Genomic DNA, 11,162 nt, shown 5'->3' with positions numbered 1-11,162 from the left:
GTAGCCAGGAAGGTACTATATTTGATATCAACATCAGGCGTACAATTGGTGCCTGGGTACAATATGCTCGGTATAATGCATGCATTATTTCCACGCTAGACGTGCGCTGCCTGCCATATTGGATTGGAGTGGTGAATGGTCCTGCAGGGCGCATGCTTGAAACTGATGTTGGGTCTAATGCATATGCAAATCAAGGGTCTAACACCTGTTGTAGGCCCTTTGAAAAATTGCTATGCAACTGATTACAATATGCACTGTCTATGCTGCAGTCAGTTTTCTCAAGGGCTCAGCAGCCAAACCTGTGATTCTTAATGTACTGTGGAACCAGGTGAAGCAGAAGGGCTAATCCCAGCTCCATATTAAAACCATGGACCGGTGTTGGCTACTGCTTACCCTTCCCTCTGATTGCCGCCCTCCTTCCCCACCTCTTCGATTCTCCAGTGGCCTTTGTCTAGTATGCAAGCCAGTTCATCTTGTGAAGTAAGAAATTGGGAAGTACAGTCACATCCCTAACATGCAGAGCACATAGGGGAGTGACCAGCACCATTGTACCAGACAGAATGTCTAAGATATACTAAAAACTTGTAACATGCATATGCATAACAAGTCGATGAGGATAAAATAAGGTTTGAATCCTCTGTAGTCAATAAGCCTGCTGTCATTCACTCAAGAAGTTCACACACAAAGAATGGATTCTTGGATGAAGTACCTGAGGACTGCCAGCTGTTGCGGAAACATATTTCAGCATGAATAGGAATTTACAGGATAGCAAAAGATCATTTAAGTCACCAAAGAATCAAACTTCTCAGAAGAGATTTACATTTAAATTAGAGGGATATTAAAATGCCAAACATTAACAAAAGGTAAAATCAGAAAGTTACGATGTACATTATTTGAAATTAATACAATAACAGACTTAGTTTATTTCAAAGTAATGCTAGCCATGACTGTCAGCATATTTGCCCTGATGTGATTACTTACAAGTTAATTAAAATTTATGCACCACCAAAGGAATACATCGGAGTGAAAGGATTAGTCATATTGGAAGATAATTTTTTTTGCTGAGAATGGAACAGGCAAGATTAGAAACCACCAGCAGCAAGCAGATTGTTGTGGCTTCCATCATTCTTACTTTTTTCTTGGCCGTGCCAAGAAAATTTAATTTAATATCAAATTTAATGCAATCTGGACTTCAGTCAAATTTTAAGAGCAAAGCAAATTAATGTATTTCGACTAAAGGAAGGATATTTGAAGGGCATACAAAGCATTGTGATTGTGGAATTGGATAGTTTTCTTCCTCAAAGCGCTTATTGGCATTTGAAATGTACATCTTGCATATACTATAACATTTTCAACAGGACGGGTAAAGTAAATACAATATTTGTGCTCATATACATGCACGTTTGGTGAAATACATATTTAAAATGTTAATTTCAAATTTTAATATTTGTGGAATTACATACCTGGAAGCTCTGCAAAGAAAATGCTATAGATGAAGGTTTAATACGTAGCTAATAAATTCACCTTTGATCTTGGCTTTCATCCAATTTTGCAACTCGTTCATTATGGGACCAATCTCTGAAAATAGCTGCAGAAGGCACATTTGAAATAACACTACAGTTAAACCAGTTTACTGAATACAAAGAGACAATACTATAGTTCCATGCATGATAGAGAACTAATAAAGCAACTTTATAGAAAGAGTAAAAGCAAAATACTGCAGATGCGGGAAATCTGAAATAAAGACAAGAAATGCTGGAAATACTCAGCAGGTCTTGCAGCATCTGTGGAGAGAGAAGCAGAGTTAACGTTTCAGGTCAGTGACCCTTCATCAGAAATAGAAAGAGTGTTCATTCTGAATACTGCAAGCATCTTATAATTTTTCACCACATAAAACAAAATCTAAGCATTGGCTGGGTATGTCAATAAATCTTACTTTTTCATTTTATGTTTTTTCTGTTATTTAATAAACAATTAGCCAAGTCATAAACTGCATTTTTGTGCCATAATTAATTTTACAGGATTCAGAGCTCAGTCTTATCAAAGAAAGCCATTTTATAGGATTTGTAAATAATATAACTCGGCACCAAAGAAATCCTTGTGCAATTTTGTCAGCTTTCCAAATGCATACAAAATATTGCTAGCAGGATTTGCTCCGGTGCATCCTGATTTGTTTATAAATCAAAAAAATGTAGCTTGTGCAGATATGGGGTGGGCATGGTGCAATGAATTTTTGCCAGTTGCTCAGATTTCTTAAATTGAGGATAATTCAAATACAAAAAAAAAATTGTCAGAGAATAAAAAATGTTTTTAAAAAACAATGATTAAGGTGACTGCAGCTATATTCCAAGAGTGTTAGGCTTTTAGGTAAGAGACCTTGGCTAAAGTCTCAACTCAATCCACTTTTGGGTTTGAATTGCCCTGAGGTAGTGAGTTTTCAAGTCTCACCTGAAAAGAAAAAAAAAAATGTTAGGGAATGGAAGCCAGCCTCCCAGTGAGTTGAACAAGAATAATCAATGAGAATGTGTCTGTAAATTTACAACCCCCGTTTGTCCAACCACTCCGACCCACATATAAGAGAATATTGTGTCAATATAGAGGTGCTGAGGACTATTTTTTTTCTTCATTCATGGGATGTGGGTGTCGCTGGCAAGGCCAGCATTTATTGCCCATCCCTAATTGCCCTTAAGAAGGTGGTGGTGAGCTGCCTTCTTGAACCACTGCAGTCCATGTGAGGTAGGTAGACCCACAGTGCTGTAAAGAAGGGAGTTACAGGATTTTGACCCAACGACAGTGAAAGAATGAGGATATAGTTCCAAGTCAGGATGGTGTGTGACTTGGAGGGGAAATTGCAGGTGATGGGTGTACCCATGCATTTGCTGCCCTTGTCCTTCTAGTTGGTCGAGGTTGCAGGTTTCGGTGACTGCAGCGTGGATAGCAACGGAGGTGCGTGAACGGGCTTACAGCTGTGAAGTCAATTTCAGCGTAAGTTTAAAAGTGAATTCCCTTTTGTTTTCGGAGGACCAGGGGACTGCTGGGTAAGGAAAAAGGTATATATTTGTGTGGTTTAGAATCTCTTTCTTTTAGTTTCGGTGACTGCAGCGTGGATAGCAACGGAGGTGCGTGAACGGGCTTACAGCTGTGAAGTCAATTTCAGCGTAAGTTTAAAAGTGAATTCCCTTTTGTTTTCGGAGGACCAGGGGACTGCTGGGTAAGGAAAAAGGTATATATTTGTGTGGTGGCTGTACCCGAGACACTACACGTGCAGTGTCTCCCACCCACCCTCCTCCTCTAACCATAAAAAAAGGACTCTGGTGTGTTGATAAGGTAAGCTTTTTATTTAGGAAGTTCTGTCCGTTGGATTGCTAACCTAACAAGTTTTGACTTTTTGTTTTTTTTGGTTTTTCAGTAGATTTGTTGGGAATTTGGAATAGTGGGAATGGAGGTTAAGGCAGTTGCATGTTCCTCCTGCAGAATGTGGGAGGTAAGGGTCGCCAAGAGTGTCCCTGCTGACTGCATCTGTGGGAAGTGCACCCAACTCCAGCTCCTCGAGAACCGCGTTAGGGAACTGGAGCTGGAGCTGGATGAACTTCGGATCATTCGGGAGGCGGAGGAGGTTATTGAGAGGAGTTATGGGGAGGTAGTCACACCTCAGGTAAAAGAAGTAGGTAGATGGGTTACCGTCAGGGGAAGGAGAGGGAACCAGCAGGCAGTGCAGGGATCCCCTGTGGCCGTTTCCCTCAACAACAGGTATACCGTTTTGGATACTGTTGCGGGGGACGACTTACCAGGGGTAAGCAATGGGGTACAGGTATCTGGCACAGAGTCTGTCCCTGTTGCTCAGAAGGGAAGGGGGAAGAGGAGCAGAACATTAGTCATTGGGGACTCCATAGTTAGGGGAACAGATAGGAGGTTCTGTGGGAACGAGAGAGACTCACGGTTGGTATGTTGCCTCCCAGGTGCCAGGGTTCGTGATGTCTCGGATCGTGTTTTTGGGATCCTTAATGGGGAGGGGGAGCAGCCCCAAGTCGTGGTCCACATAAGCACCAACGACATAGGTAGGAAGAGAGATGGGGATTTAAGACAGAAATTTAGGGAGCTAGGGTGGAAGCTTAGAGCGAGAACAAACAGAGTTGTTATCTCTGGGTTGTTGCCCGTGCCACGTGATAGCGAAGCGAGGAATAGGGAGAGAGAGGAGTTGAACACGTGGCTGCAGGGATGGTGCAGGAGGGAGGGTTTTGGTTTCCTGGATAATTGGGGCTCTTTCTGGGGTAGGTGGGACCTCTACAAACAGGATGGTCTTCACCTGAACCAGAGGGGTACCAATATCCTGGGGGGGAGGTTTGCTAGTGCTCTTCGGGGGGGTTTAAACTAATTCAGCAGGGGAATGGGAACCGAAATTGTAGTGCCAGTGTACAGGATGTTGAGAGTAGTGAGGTCAGGGATAAGGTTACAAGGACGCAAGAGGGCACTGGCAAGCAAGAACCTGGTTTAAAGTGTGTCTACTTCAACGCCAGGAGCATCCGGAATAAGGTGGGTGAGCTTGCAGCATGGGTTGGTACCTGGGATCTCGATGTAGTGGCCATTTCGGAGACATGGGTAGAGCAGGGGCAGGAATGGATGTTGCAGATTCCGGGATTTAGATGTTTCAGTAAGAACAGAGAAGATGGTAAAAGAGGGGGGGGTGTGGCATTGTTAATCAAGGAGAGTATTACAGCGACAGAAAGGACGTTTGAGGACTCGGCTACTGAGGTAGTATGGGCTGAGGTTAGAAACAGGAGAGGTGAGGTTACCCTGTTGGGAGTCTTTTATAGACCTCCGAATAGTTCCAGAGATGTAGAGGAAAGGATAGCGAAGATGATTCTCGACAGGGGTGAGAGTAACAGGGTAGTTGTTATGGGGGACTTTAACTTTCCAAATATCGACTGGAAATACTATAGTTCGAGTACTTTAGATGGGTCAGTTTTTGTCCAGTGTGTGCAGGAGGGTTTTCTGACACAGTATGTAGACAGGCCAACCAGGGGCGATGCCACATTGGATTTGGTACTGGGAAATGAACCCGGCCAGGTGTTAGATTTAGATGTAGGTGAGCACTTTGGTGATAGTGATCACAATTCGGTTAGGTTTACCTTAGCGATGGGCAGGGACAGGTATATACCGCAGGGCAAGAATTATAACTGGGGGAAAGGAAATTATGATGTGATTAGGCAAGATTTAGGATGCGTAGGATGGGGAAGGAAACTGCAGGGGATGGGAACAATCGAAATGTGGAGCTTATTCAAGGAGCAGCGACTGCGTGTCCTTGATAAGTATGTACCTGTGAGGCAGGGAGGAAGTTGTCGTGCGAGGGAGCCGTGGTTTACTAAAGAAGTTGAAGCGCTTGTCAAGAGGAAGAAGAAGGCTTATGTTAGGATGAGACGTGAAGGCTCAGTTAGGGCGCTTGAGAGTTACAAGCTAGCCAGGAAGGATCTAAAGGGAGAGCTAAGAAGAGCAAGGAGAGGACACGAGAAGTCATTGGTGGATCGGATCAGGGAAAACCCTAAGGCTTTCTATAGGTATATCAGGAATAAAAGAATGACTAGAGTTAGATTAGGGCCAATCAAGGATAGTAGTGGGAAGTTGTGTGTGGAATCAGAGGAGATAGGGGAAGTGTTAAATGAATATTTTGCGTCAGTATTTACAGTAGAGAAAGAAAATGTTGTTGAGAATACTGAGATTCAGGCTACGAGGCTAGATGGGATTGAGGTTCACAAGGAGGAGGTGTTAGCAATTTTGGAAAGTGTGAAAATAGATAAGTCCCCTGGGCCAGATTGGATTTATCCTAGGATTCTCTGGGAAGCTAGGGAGGAGATTGCAGAGCCTTTGTCCTTGATCTTTATGTCGTCATTGTCGACAGGAATAGTGCCGGAAGACTGGAGGATTGCAAATGTTGTCCCCTTGTTCAAGAAGGGGAGTAGAGACAGCCCTGGTAATTATAGACCTGTGAGCCTTACTTCGGTTGTGGGTAAAATGTTGGAAAAGGTTATAAGAGACAGGATTTATAATCATCTTGAAAAGAATAAGTACATTAGAGATAGTCAGCACGGTTTTGTGACGGGTAGGTCGTGCCTCACAAACCTTATTGAGTTTTTCGAGAAGGTGACCAAACAGGTGGATGAGGGTAAAGCAGTGGATGTGGTGTATATGGATTTCAGTAAGGCGTTTGATAAGGTTCCCCACGGTAGGCTATTGCAGAAAATACGCAAGTATGGGGTTGAAGGTGATTTAGAGCTTTGGATCAGAAATTGGCTAGCTGAAAGAAGACAGAGGGTGGTGGTTGATGGCAAATGTTCATCCTGGAGTTTAGTTACTAGTGGTGTACCGCAAGGATCTGTTTTGGGGCCACTGCTGTTTGTCATTTTTATAAATGACCTGGAAGAGGGTGTAGAAGGGTGGGTTAGTAAATTTGCAGATGACACTAAGGTCGGTGGAGTTGTGGATAGCGCCGAAGGATGTTGTCGGGTACAGAGAGACATAGATAGGCTGCAGAGCTGGGCTGAGAGATGGCAAATGGAGTTTAATGCGGAAAAGTGTGAGGTGATTCACTTTGGAAGGAGTAACAGGAATGCAGAGTACTGGGCTAATGGGAGGATTCTTGGTAGTGTAGATGAACAGAGAGATCTTGGTGTCCAGGTGCATAAATCCCTGAAGGTTGCTAACCAGGTTAATAGGGCTGTTAAGAAGGCATATGGTGTGTTAGCTTTTATTAGTAGGGGGGTCGAGTTTCGGAGCCACGAGGTCATGCTGCAGCTGTACAAAACTCTGGTGAGACCGCACCTGGAGTATTGCGTGCAGTTCTGGTCACCGCATTATAGGAAGGATGTGGAAGCTATGGAAAGGGTGCAGAGGAGATTTACTAGGATGTTGCCTGGTATGGAGGGAAGGTCTTACGAGGAAAGGCTGAGGGACTTGAGGTTGTTTTCGTTGGAGAGAAGGAGGAGGAGAGGTGACTTAATAGAGACATATAAGATAATCAGAGGGTTAGATAGGGTGGATAGTGAGCGTCTTTTTCCTCGGATGGTGATGGCAAACACGAGGGGACATAGCTTCAAGTTGAGGGGTGATAGATATCGGACAGATGTGAGAGGTAGTTTCTTTACTCAGAGAGTAGTAAGGGCGTGGAACGCCCTGCCTGCAGCAGTAGTAGATTCGCCAACTTTAAGGGCATTTAAGTGGACATTGGATAGACACATGGATGAAAATGGAATAGTGTAGGTCAGATGGTTTCACAGGTCGGCGCAACATCGAGGGCCGAAGGGCCTGTACTGCGCTGTAATGTTCTAAATTCTAAATTCTAAAAAGGTGCTGTCTCAGGAGCCTTGGTGCATTGTAACAGTGCATCTTGTAGATGGTACACACTGCTGCCACTGTGCGATGGTGGTGGAGGGAGTGAATGTTCGTGGATGGGGTGCCAATCAAGTGGGCTGCTTTGTCCTGGATGGTGTCGAGCTTCATGAGTGTTGTTGGAGCTGCACCATCCAGGCAAGTGGAGAGTATTCCATCTCACTCCTGACTGTGCCTTGTAGTTGGTGGACAGGCTTTGGGGAGTCAGGAGGTGAGTTACTCGCTGCAGGATTCCTTGCCTCTGACCTGCTCTTGTAGCCACAGTATTTATATGGCTACTCCAGTTCAGTTTCTGGTCAATGGTAACCCCCAGGATGTTGATAGTGGGGGAATCAGCAATTGTAATGCCATTGAATGTCAAGGGGAGATGGTTAGATTCTCTCTTGTTGGAGATGGTCATTGCCTGGTACTTGTGCCACTTATCAACCCAAGCCTGGATATTGTTCTGGTCTTGCTGCATTTCTACAGGGACTGCTTCAGTATCTGATGAGTCGCGAATGGTGCTGAACATTATGCAATCATCAGCGAACATCCCCACTTCTGACCTTGTGATTGAAGGATGGTCATTAATAAAACAGCAGAAGATGGTTGTGCCTAGGACACTACCCTGAGGAACTCCTGTAGTGATGTCCTGGAGCTGAGATGATTGACCTCCAACAACCACAACCATCTTCCTTTGCGCTAGGTATGACTCCAACCAGCAAAGAGTTTTCCATCTGATTCCCATTGACCTCAGTTTTGCTCGGGCTCCTTGATGCCAGACTCGGTCAAATGTTGCCTTGTTGTCAAGGGCAGTCACTCTCACCTCACCTCTTGGGTTCAGCTCTTTTTTCCATGTTTGAACCAAGGCTGTAAGGAGGTCAGGAGCTGAGTGGCCCTGGCAGAACTCAAACTGAACATCATTGAGCAGGTTATTGCTAAGCAAGTGCCGCTTGATAGCACTGTTGATGACTCCTTCCATCACTTTACTGATGATTGAGAGTAGACTGATGGAGCGGTAATTGGCTGGTTTGGATTTGTCCTGCTTTTTGTGTTCAGGACATACCTGGGCAATTTTCCACATTGCCAGGTAGATGCCAGTATTGTAGCAGTACTGGAACAGCTTGGCTCGGGGCACGGCAAGTTCTCGAGCACAGGTCTTCAGTACTATTGCCGGAATATTGGCAGGGCCCAAGCCTTTGCAGTATCCAATGCCTTCAGTCGTTTCTTGATATCACACGGAGTGAATCAAATTGGCTGAAGTCTGAACTTCAGGAGAAAGCTGAGATGGATCATCAATGCGGCACTTCTGGCTGAAGATTGTTGCAAATGCTTCAGCCTTATCTTTCGCACTGATGTGCTGGGCTCCCCCATCATTGAGGATGGAGCCACCTCCTCCAGTTAGTTGTTTAATTGTCCACCACCATTCACGGCTGGAAGTGGCTGGATTGCAGAGCTTAGATCTGATCCGTTGGTTATGGGATCACTTAGCTCTGTCTATTGTATGCTGCTTATGCAGTTTGGCATGCAAGTAGTCCTGTGTTGTAGCTTCACCAGGTTGACACCTCATTTTGAGATATGCCTGGTGCTGCTCCTGGCATGCCTTCCTGCACTCTTCATTGGCAGAGTTGGTCTCCTGGCTTGATGGTAATGGTAGAGGGGTGACTATGCCGGGCCATGAGGTTACAGATTGTGGTTGAGTACAATTCCACTGCTGCTGATGGCCCACAGTGCCTCATGGATGCCCAGTTTTGCATTGCTAGATCTGTTCGAAATCTATCCCATTTAGCACTGTGGTAGTGCCACACAACATGATGGAGGGTATCCTCAATGTGAAGGCAGGACTTAGTCTCCACAAGGACTGTGCGATGGTCACTCCTACCAATACTGTCATGGACAGATGCATCTGCAGCAGGCAGATTGGTGAGGATGAGGTTCCCTCACCACCTGCTGCGTACCCAGTCTAGCAGCTATGTCCTTTAGGACTCGGCCAGTAGTGGTGCTACCGAGCCACTCTTGGTGATGAGCATTGAAGTCCCCCACCCAGAGTACTTTCTGCACCCTTGCCACTCTCAGTGCTTCCTCCAAGTGGTGATAACATGGAGGAGTACTGACTCATCAGCTGAGGGAGGGCGGTAGGTGGTAATCAGCAGGAGGTTTCCTTGCCTATGTTTGACCTGATGCCATGGGACTTCATGGGGTACGGAGTCGATGTTGAGGACTCCCAGGGCAACTCCCTCCCGACTGTATACCACTGTGCTGCCACCTCTGCTGGGTCTGTCCTGCTGGTGGGATAGGACATACCCGGGGATGGTGATGGCAGTGTCTGGGACATTGTTTGTAACATATGATTCTGTGAGTCTGACTACATCAAGCTGTTGCTTGACTAGTCTGTGGGACAGCTCTCCCAACTTTGGCACAAGCCCCTAGATGTTAGTATGGAGGACTTTGCTGGGTTGACAGGGCTGGGTTTGCCATTGTTGTGTCCGGTGCCTAGATTGATCCGTCCGGTTTCATTGACTTCGTACCAGTTTGATACAACTGAGTGGCTTGCTAGGCCATTTCAGAGGGCATTTAAGAGTCAACCACTTTGCTGTGGGTCTGGAGTCACATGTAGGCCAGATCGGGTAAGGATAGCAGATTTCCTTCCCTAAAGGACATTAGTGAACCAGATTTGTTTTAACAACAATCGACAATGGTTTCATGGTCATCATTAGACTAGCTTTTAATTCCAGATTTATTAATTGAATTCAAATTCCACCTTCTGCTGTGGTGGGATTCAAACCCATGTCCCCAGAGAAATAAAAACAAAATACTGCGGTTGCTGGAAATCTGAAATAAAAACAAGAAAGGCTGGAATTACTCGGCAGGTCTGGCAGCATTTGTGGAGAGTGAAGCAGAGTTAACATTTCAGGTCAGTGACCTTTCTTCAGAGCGACCCAGAGAAATACCCTGGGTCATTAGCCCAGTGACAATACCACTACACCACTATCTCCTATCTTTTAGGGGAAACAGAAAAAAACAGGAAGATGTAGTTAATTATTACAATTCATAAGGCATCTAGTTTGATACAGATGTTATCACCATGTGGTGTGACATAGGTGATTCCCACTGTTCAACTCCCCACCTGACTGCAGCAAATGTATTTGCATTAGAGTTTAGCACCTTGGTGTTTTATTTTTCAAATAAACAAACAGCGACAGGTTTTCTTGTTGGTTTTAAAACAGAAAGTCAATTTTCTTTTGGTCAATATGCCTTATCCCAAAATTGTCGCAACCGCATCCACTCACACATTCGCTCGCACACACACACACATCCACACACACAAGAGGCAGATAGAGAAGGGGAAAAGGAAGGTGGTGGGGATGGTTACAACAAACCTGTTGAATTTGTTTGGAAATCAAGTTCTCGATGGATGCAGGCCTGAGGTGATTGTAGATTTCTCTCCTGATTGAAGGTTCCGTTGAAGATGGTGGGTTACTTCTAGCTCTCACTGCTGTATAACGTAGATGTAGGCTTCTGCAGCAGGGCATATGCTTTCTTGCGTGCCTGGAACACAAACTGTTAGGATGTTGCTTCTTTCTCTCTCTCTCTGGCTGTCTTTTTTAAAGGTAAAGCACTTATCTCTCACCTCCTGTTAAGAGATGCTCTGGTATCTTCCCTATGGTGATCGCACAATAGCCCAGGATGTGGCTATTTCACACTTCCTTTGTTTCAGAGAAAGATTTTCAATTCTGGAATGTTTTAGGATAGATGTAGGATGAGTTCAATTGACAGCTCTTAGCTTGGAGAATTTGTCC

The sequence above is a fragment of the Heterodontus francisci genome, chromosome 16 (assembly GCF_036365525.1).
Source record: "Heterodontus francisci isolate sHetFra1 chromosome 16, sHetFra1.hap1, whole genome shotgun sequence".
Classification (NCBI taxonomy): domain Eukaryota; kingdom Metazoa; phylum Chordata; class Chondrichthyes; order Heterodontiformes; family Heterodontidae; genus Heterodontus; species Heterodontus francisci.
The sequence above is the reverse complement of the archived record's forward strand: the minus strand, read 5'-3'. Positions refer to the sequence as shown.